The sequence below is a fragment of the Trematomus bernacchii genome, unplaced genomic scaffold (genome assembly GCF_902827165.1).
Source record: "Trematomus bernacchii unplaced genomic scaffold, fTreBer1.1, whole genome shotgun sequence".
NCBI lineage: Eukaryota > Metazoa > Chordata > Actinopteri > Perciformes > Nototheniidae > Trematomus > Trematomus bernacchii.
In genome coordinates, this window is record NW_022987803.1 from 1,449,761 (window position 1) to 1,458,008 (window position 8,248).

Genomic DNA, 8,248 nt, shown 5'->3' on the forward strand with positions numbered 1-8,248 from the left:
GCGTCGCGTTACGGCTGCGCCGCGGTTTTGGTCCGACCTCCTCTAGCGTCATAACCCACCGGGCGCGTTCCAGAAGCGTTCCAGAAGCGTTCCAGAAGCGTTTCAGAAGCGGAGCGTCGTGCATGTAGGCTCGCAGTTTTTGTTGATTTGGGCATATTTCCTGGACAGGCTACTTTGTACAGACAAAGTTAATAATAACTGTAATATTCCAGTTATAAACGACATGAATCAAAGATGTGTTGCTGTATTTTAGTGGTAAAAAAATGCATTCATCATCATAATTATTCTATATATAATTTACACAGTGCCTGTAAACCGGAGGAGAACGCTGGCATTTCTCCTCCTACTTGAAAGACTACGGAGGGATAGGGTCTGCAAAATTAGTTTGTGTGTGTGTATATATCTATATATATATGCTATATATGCTCTGAACGTTCCACTTCCTGCCTGCCCGACATTACGTTACGGCTGCGTCGCGTCAAAAATAAAAAAATAATTTTGTGTGTGTGTGTGTGTGTGTGTGTGTGTGTGTGTGTGTGTGTGTGTGTGTGTGTGTGTGTGTGTGTGTGTGTGTGTGTGTGTGTAGTTAATTTTGCACCTTTCTTAATTTATCACTTTCTTTCTTTCTGTGCTCATTTAGTCAGTTTTTATACGCTGGATGCCATTTTAAATAGCATTCTTGGTGTAGAAGAATTCGTAATAAATTGTTGTTTTTACTGGTTAAAGTATTGTTTGTAAATGTGTCTGATATTGATAAATAAATATCATACTCTTGGGAGTAAATCCTTGTCTTGAACCTTTTTGTTGACTGCCAACTGTATCGTGTTTTTTTTAATTGAATCTGTGGAGTTTTTGATCAATTTGATCATTTGAGTTAAAGGGCAAATTTGATCAGTAGAACAGCTAAACTTTAGGCCGTGTGCACGGCCGCGGTTACATTGAGTACACTTTAGTATACTTGAAGGCGACAAAAAAAGCACATTTATCCTAAAAGTGTACTTAGTACATTCTTTAAAAAGTATAATTTAAGCATACTATTTTTTTACCTGGGTGCAAACAGAAGGAGAACGTTTTATGTTAGTTTAGTGGTTCTGTCCTGGAGAGATGATCATTTTACAAAATACAGTTACTCAAGTACATCTTCGATCTTCGCAAATCAGTTATGAGTCTTCAAACAAATCGCGCTTAATTTAAGGCGGGACCTTGCATATGACGCACACCTGCACACTTGCTAGCCTGTTCCATTCTTCGGCTGTTTCTCAAAGTCGAGGACGCTTCCTTGGTAGGACATGTGCTTCCTTGGTAGGACATGTCCTTCCGAGTCAGGTCCTTCAAAGGCTAGGCAAGAATCCTTTCTTTCATTCGGATAACGAAGAATGGAACAGGCTAGCAAGTGTGCGTCATATGAGAGGCCCCGCCTTAAATTGAGCGCGATTTGTTTGAAGACTCATAACTGATTCGCGAAGATGTACTATGTAACTGTTGTGCACCGACAGAAATGCTAGAGAGATGCATGTTATTTACGTTTGCTTTCTCTCATTCCAGGCTTCCTGATTATTTTCACCTGTGTCTCCTGTGCTCATCAATGTCAGCCCCGCCCCTGATTGGTCCCACCTGTGTCTAGTTACCCTGTGCTTATATTCCCCTGTCTCCCAAGTGTTCTTTGTCAGTTCGTATTGTCTCTTGCTATGGTTAGGTCTATGCTCTTTGTACTCTTGTAAAAGTTTGATTCCTCACTACGTGAGCGCTTTCATTTTGTTCCTCTATTTTTGTCATCTCGGTTAGAGATTTGATAGTTACCTTTTTTGTTGTTCATTGCTGTATTTTGGAAAATAAAGTATCTTACTAATACTTTACCTCTGTCTCCCGGGTCGTGCAATTGGGTCCTACATCCTAAGTGTCTGAGTTCGTAACAGAACGAACTGACCATTATGGACCCAGCCGACCCAAGAACGCTTCACGCAGCGCTGTCAGCACAGGGCGTGAAGATCTTTCATCACGAGGAACAGCTGGGCCTAGTCAACCAGGAAATGCAAGAACTAAGAGGACGCCAGGCCGGGATTCAGGAAGCATTATCCACACAGATGCAACAACTGGCTGTCCAAATGAATCATTTTTTCACTCACCAACAGACTGCTCCTCCGGTGACGTCATCCACAACTGAGAGGTTGCCTGTCAATGCTCCAGCTGATTTCCCAAGTCAGGCTGTTTCTTCCCCTTTATGGCTGGCTCTTCCGGAGAGATTTTCCGGAGATTCTTCTAATTGCAGAGCCTTTTTGGTACAGTGCGATCTGCATTTTCAACACAACCCAGGAGCCTTTTCATCGGACCATGGTAAAGTGGCGTTTATTGTGTCTCATTTAACGGGAAGAGCTGCAGCCTGGGCTACTGCAGAATGGTCAAGAGAAACTGAACTATGTTACTCATTGACCGATTTCATAGAGACTATGAGTCGTATTTTTGACCACTCATCGCCTGCTACAGAGGCCAGCAGAAAACTTTTTCATATACGCCAGCTCAACCGCCAGGTGGTTGATTACGCCATCGAGTTTCGCACAGCAGCAGCGGACAGCGGATGGAATGTTCCGGCTCTTCGTGACGCCTTCATGACGGGACTTTCGGAACCGATAAAAGACCAGCTGGCTCCACTGGAGACACCCCGGGATCTGGAATCTCTCATCGCCGTGGCCATCCGGATCGATAACCGTCTTCGGGAAAGAGAGAGGGAGCGTCGACGCAACCGAGACGTTATTCCCAGCTCCCAGAATGCATCTTGGTGGGTCGCGCCGCCAGCCGAGGATGTCCAGCCCATGTTACCACACCGTCAGAGGATTACACTTCCGAATGACTCCGGGGAATCCATGCAGCTGGGAAGAACCAGGCTTTCTCTGGAGGAAAGGCAGCGCCGTCTACGGGAGGGTTGTTGTTTCTACTGCGGCCAGTCGGATCATCAACTCGCTTCATGCCCGGGAAAAGATCGTGCTCACCAGTCAAAAGGAGGGCGCTGGTGAACAAGTTTCCCGCAGACTTTCCTCCTCGACCTGTTACACAGGTAAACATTTGTATTAACAATCAAACCATTGACCAGGGTGTGTTAATAGACTCAGGGGCTGACGAAAGTCTTATGGACTGGGGCGTAGTAAATCAGCTAGAAATAAAGACTGTTCCGCTATCTCATCCTATTAATGCCAGTGCCTTAGACGGCCGCTTGTTGTCCACAGTCACCCATTGCACTGAGCCCATTCAGATTACTGTGAATAAGGACCATACCGAGAGCATGCAATTCCATATTTTTGAGTCGGCTCAGCACCCGATTATTTTGGGGTTTCCATGGCTAAAGATCCACAATCCTCACATTGACTGGCGTTCAGGGAAAATTAAGGAATGGGGAGAGGATTGTATGGGCAGGTGTAAACTTTCACAACCTGTTAATGCACCAACAGACTCTCGTAAAATCATTATAGATCACCCCGACTATCCTGATCTACAGAAGGTACCTTCCTGTTACCATGATTTAAAGGAAGCCTTTAACAAATCCAAAGCCATGTCGCTACCTCCTCACCGAGATTTTGACTGTCCCATTGATCTCTTACCGGGAGCCCCCATTCCCAAGGGGAAACTTTATTCGATTTCGAGACCTGAGAGAGCAGCAATGGACGAATACATTTCCTCTTCACTCAAATCAGGAATTATCCATCCTTCATCTTCTCCAGCCGGAGCGGGATTTTTCTTTGTGGGAAAGAAAGACGGGTCTCTGAGACCTTGCATAGACTACAGTCCACTAAATGACATTACGGTGAAGAACCGCTATCCTCTGCCACTCATGACATCTGCCTTTGAACTACTTCAAACTGCCAAAATATTCACCAAGTTAGATTTAAGAAATGCATATCACTTGGTTAGAATAAGAAAAGGGGATGAGTGGAAGACAGGATTCAACACTCAGAGTGGTCACTATGAGTATCTAGTAATGCCCTTTGGACTATGCAATGCACCGGCTGTGTTTCAAGCTCTTGTGAATGAGGTTTTACGGGAATTTTTGAATATTTCAGTGTTTGTGTATCTGGATGATATTCTGATTTTCTCCCCAGACACTAAGTCTCATGTTAACCATGTCCGTCAGGTTTTGCAGAAACTGCTAGAGAATCAGTTATATGTCAAGGCAGAGAAGTGTGAGTTCCACACAAAAGAGGTATCCTTCTTAGGATACATAATCTCACCTAATCATATGCAAATGGATCCGGCTAAAATCAGTGCAGTATCCCAGTGGCCTACACCAGACTCCAGGAAGAAGGTCCAACAGTTTCTAGGGTTTGCTAACTTCTATAGGAAGTTTATTAGGAATTTCAGTTCTGTTGCTGCCCCTCTACATGTTCTGACTTCTCCTAAGGTTCCTTTCAAGTGGACTCCCCAGGCGGACTTCGCTTTCCAACGTCTCAGAGAGAGATGCACATCAGCCCCCATACTCACCATTCCAGATCCCCAGCGCCAGTTTATGGTCGAGGTTGATGCTTCCAATGAGGGAATTGGAGGAGTACTGTCTCAACGTTCTGCAGAAGACAACAAGATGCATCCATGTGCTTACCTGTCGCGGAAACTGACAACGGCAGAGCGGAATTACGACGTGGGGAACAAGGAACTGTTAGCTGTAAAAGCTGCCATCGAGGAATGGAGACACTGGTTAGAGGGTGCAGAGCAGCCGTTTTTAGTCTGGACAGATCACAAGAATCTGGAATATATAAGAAAGGCTAAGCGTCTCAACTCCCGTCAGGCCAGGTGGACACTATTCTTTAGTAGGTTCAATTTCACCCTCTCTTTTCGTCCCGGGTCTCAGAATCAAAAACCCGATGCTTTGTCTCGTCTTTATGATCCGGAACCACTTGCGGTAGAGCCCAAGACCATCCTTCCACTTAACCGTGTGATCGGAGCCTTTTCCTGGCAAGTGGAGTCGGACGTAAAAAAGGCGAATGTCAAGAATCCAGCACCTAGCGAGTGTCCCAACAATCTGCTGTTTGTTCCTGAGGCTCTTCACTCCAAGGTCATCCACTGGGCTCACTCATCTGTGCTTTCGTGCCATCCGGGGGTAACAAGGACAATGTTCAGGATACAACAACGTTTCTGGTGGCCAGCCATGAAGAAAGATGTGGCAGAGTACGTAGCGGCTTGTCCGGTGTGTGCGTGTAATAAGACCTCATCACAAGTCAAGATGGGCTTGCTCCAGCCCCTGCCGATTCCCCAACGTCCTTGGTCACACATTTCAATGGATTTTGTGACAGGATTTCCTTCATCCAGAGGCAAGACTACGGTCCTAACAGTGGTGGATCGATTTTCAAAGATGGCTCACTTCATCCCATTGACCAAGCTTCCCTCTGCCAAAGTCACCGCAGAGGTCATGATGAATCACATATTCAGGATCCATGGATTCCCTGATGACATTGTTTCCGACAGGGGTCCACAATTCATTTCCGTTTTCTGGAAGGAGTTTTGTCGACTCATAGGTGCCACCGTCAGCTTGTCATCAGGATATCATCCTCAGTCAAATGGACAGTCGGAGCGTCTGAACCAGGAACTAGAGACTACGCTACGTTGTCTCGTCTCCCGGAACCAGACTACCTGGAGTGACCACCTGACATGGGTCGAGTTTGCCCACAATACTCTTCCTACGGCAGCCACAGGTCTCTCTCCATTCCATTGTGTCAATGGTTTCCAGCCTCCATTTTTCCCTAACAACGAGGAAGAGGTGAGGGTTCCATCGGCTCATGCCATGATCAGACGTTGTCGACGAGTTTGGGCTGGTGCTCGCCAGGCTCTTCTCCGAAGTTCAGCTCGGATGAAGGCTGTTGCAGACGTCCATCGCAGGGTCGCTCCCTCCTACAGACCAGGCCAAAATGTTTGGCTTTCCACTAAGGACTTACCACTCCATGTCGCCTCAAAGAAACTGGCTCCGAGATTTGTGGGTCCTTTCCCGGTGTCCAGAGTCATCAACCCGGTGTCTGTACGCTTGCAACTCCCCAGAACTATGAGAGTACATCCGACGTTTCACGTCAGTCAAATCAAGCCGGTGTACGAGAGCACACTTGTTCCCGCCTCCAAGCCCCCTCCACCGCCCGAGTTCTTTGAAGGGGGTGAGGTTTACAAGGTCCGTAAGCTACTGGAGGTCCGTAATAGGGGGAGGGGGAAGCAATTCCTGGTAGACTGGAAGGGTTACGGTCCTGAGGCTAGAAGCTGGGTAGCTGCGTCATTTATCGTAGACAAGACGCTTATCCACGATTTTTACAATCAGCCTGGGCCATCAGGAGTTGGCCCTAGAGGGGGGGGGTACTGTTGTGCACCGACAGAAATGCTAGAGAGATGCATGTTATTTACGTTTGCTTTCTCTCATTCCAGGCTTCCTGATTATTTTCACCTGTGTCTCCTGTGCTCATCAATGTCAGCCCCGCCCCTGATTGGTCCCACCTGTGTCTAGTTACCCTGTGCTTATATTCCCCTGTCTCCCAAGTGTTCTTTGTCAGTTCGTATTGTCTCTTGCTATGGTCAGGTCTATGCTCTTTGTACTCTTGTAAAAGTTTGATTCCTCACTACGTGAGCGCTTTCATTTTGTTCCTCTATTTTTGTCATCTCGGTTAGAGATTTGATAGTTACCTTTTTTGTTGTTCATTGCTGTATTTTGGAAAATAAAGTATCTTACTAATACTTTACCTCTGTCTCCCGGGTCGTGCAATTGGGTCCTACATCCTAAGTGTCTGAGTTCGTAACAGTAACTGTATTTTGTAAAATGATCATCTCTCCAGGACGGAACCACTAAACTAACATAAAACGTTCTCCTTCTGTTTGCAGCCTTGAAAAAGTCCTGGAGGATAAGCAGCCATAAGAAAATCATAAAATCACCATCACCAATCAATAATACAGTTTGTATTCATATATCATACTTGATGTCGGCAAACCTTTTTTACACATATTGGTGCACATTCTAGCATAAACCACAAATATCAACAAAAGAGGCAAAGTCAAAACAAGGTTAATTTTAATTATTTATGTGCAAAACGGTCTAAGGTCTACGGTGGCCGGCAGGTGCAAACGCTGAACAATGGCCAAAAACGCATACATACTGTAAGCAGGAAACGCCTGCAAATAATGAAATGAAAAACAAACAAACCCTGAAAACAAATACAACAAAAAAACGCTGCATTTACAGAAATGATGCAAACTAAATACAGCACACAAACCCCGAAAACAAACGCAACAGAAAAACTTTGCAAATACAAAAACGATATGCAAAGTCAAAAACACATACAAACCCAAAAACAAATACAAAAAACAAACATACCGGAAGTGCTCCGCCTCCAGGCCTCTAGGGGGCGCGCTACAAGGAACAGATTGATGTCTGACCAGATATATAGAGAGAACGAACAAGTGATGGAAATTGAAGCCGGAGGAAAGAAAGTTGATTGAAGTGGACAAAGTTGGTATATAAGAAGGTACGTTTTGTTTTGTTTTGATACAAAGAGCGTCATATTTACGCAGCTACAGTCGCGTTAGCTTGTTTGGTAAAAGAGCTTGCAAGTCAAGAGACAGCATTGTGCACCTAAATGTAACTCTTGACATCATATAGATAGATATAGGTGCAGAGAGGAGTTGGTTTATTGTGCCCCAATGTAAATCCTAATGTGGGAGTTAAAAGGACGGTCAACAATATAATGTACTTCTCACACAAATGTTGTGTTTCGATGTAATCCTTTCTGATTTATGTCAATGTAATAATTAAGGATTCAAACCAACATTTGATGATAGGTACAGAGGGAGAGGAATTCTTATTTTTAATTTTATACTTGTATCAATCATGACACTTTTTGTTCTTCTTAAGTGACACTGGAACATCTTCAAGTGAAGAGGACAGTGTGGTCCATGTCAATTTGCCATCTGGAGACAGTCCTCTTTCTGACACCTTGGTCAGTTTGGATTTATCGTGGCATTTATTCTTAATTAAAGTGAATTTATTTTTATTTCAGTCAGTCATTTGTGTGTATGCAGGTGTGGGACATTCCAAATGTTCCAAAAGTGAGCACTCCAAGAATGGACAACAGTTTCCCAGGGTCAAATAAAACATTGTCAACATATTATTTTGTGCCACAAGAAGCAGAATGTTTTAAAAGTACAGTAGTTTAATCCATATTTTTTGTTTACCTTTATCAGACCTCTCAGGCACCCACAACCAGCGTCTGATCATAATTAAAAATGTAATTATACC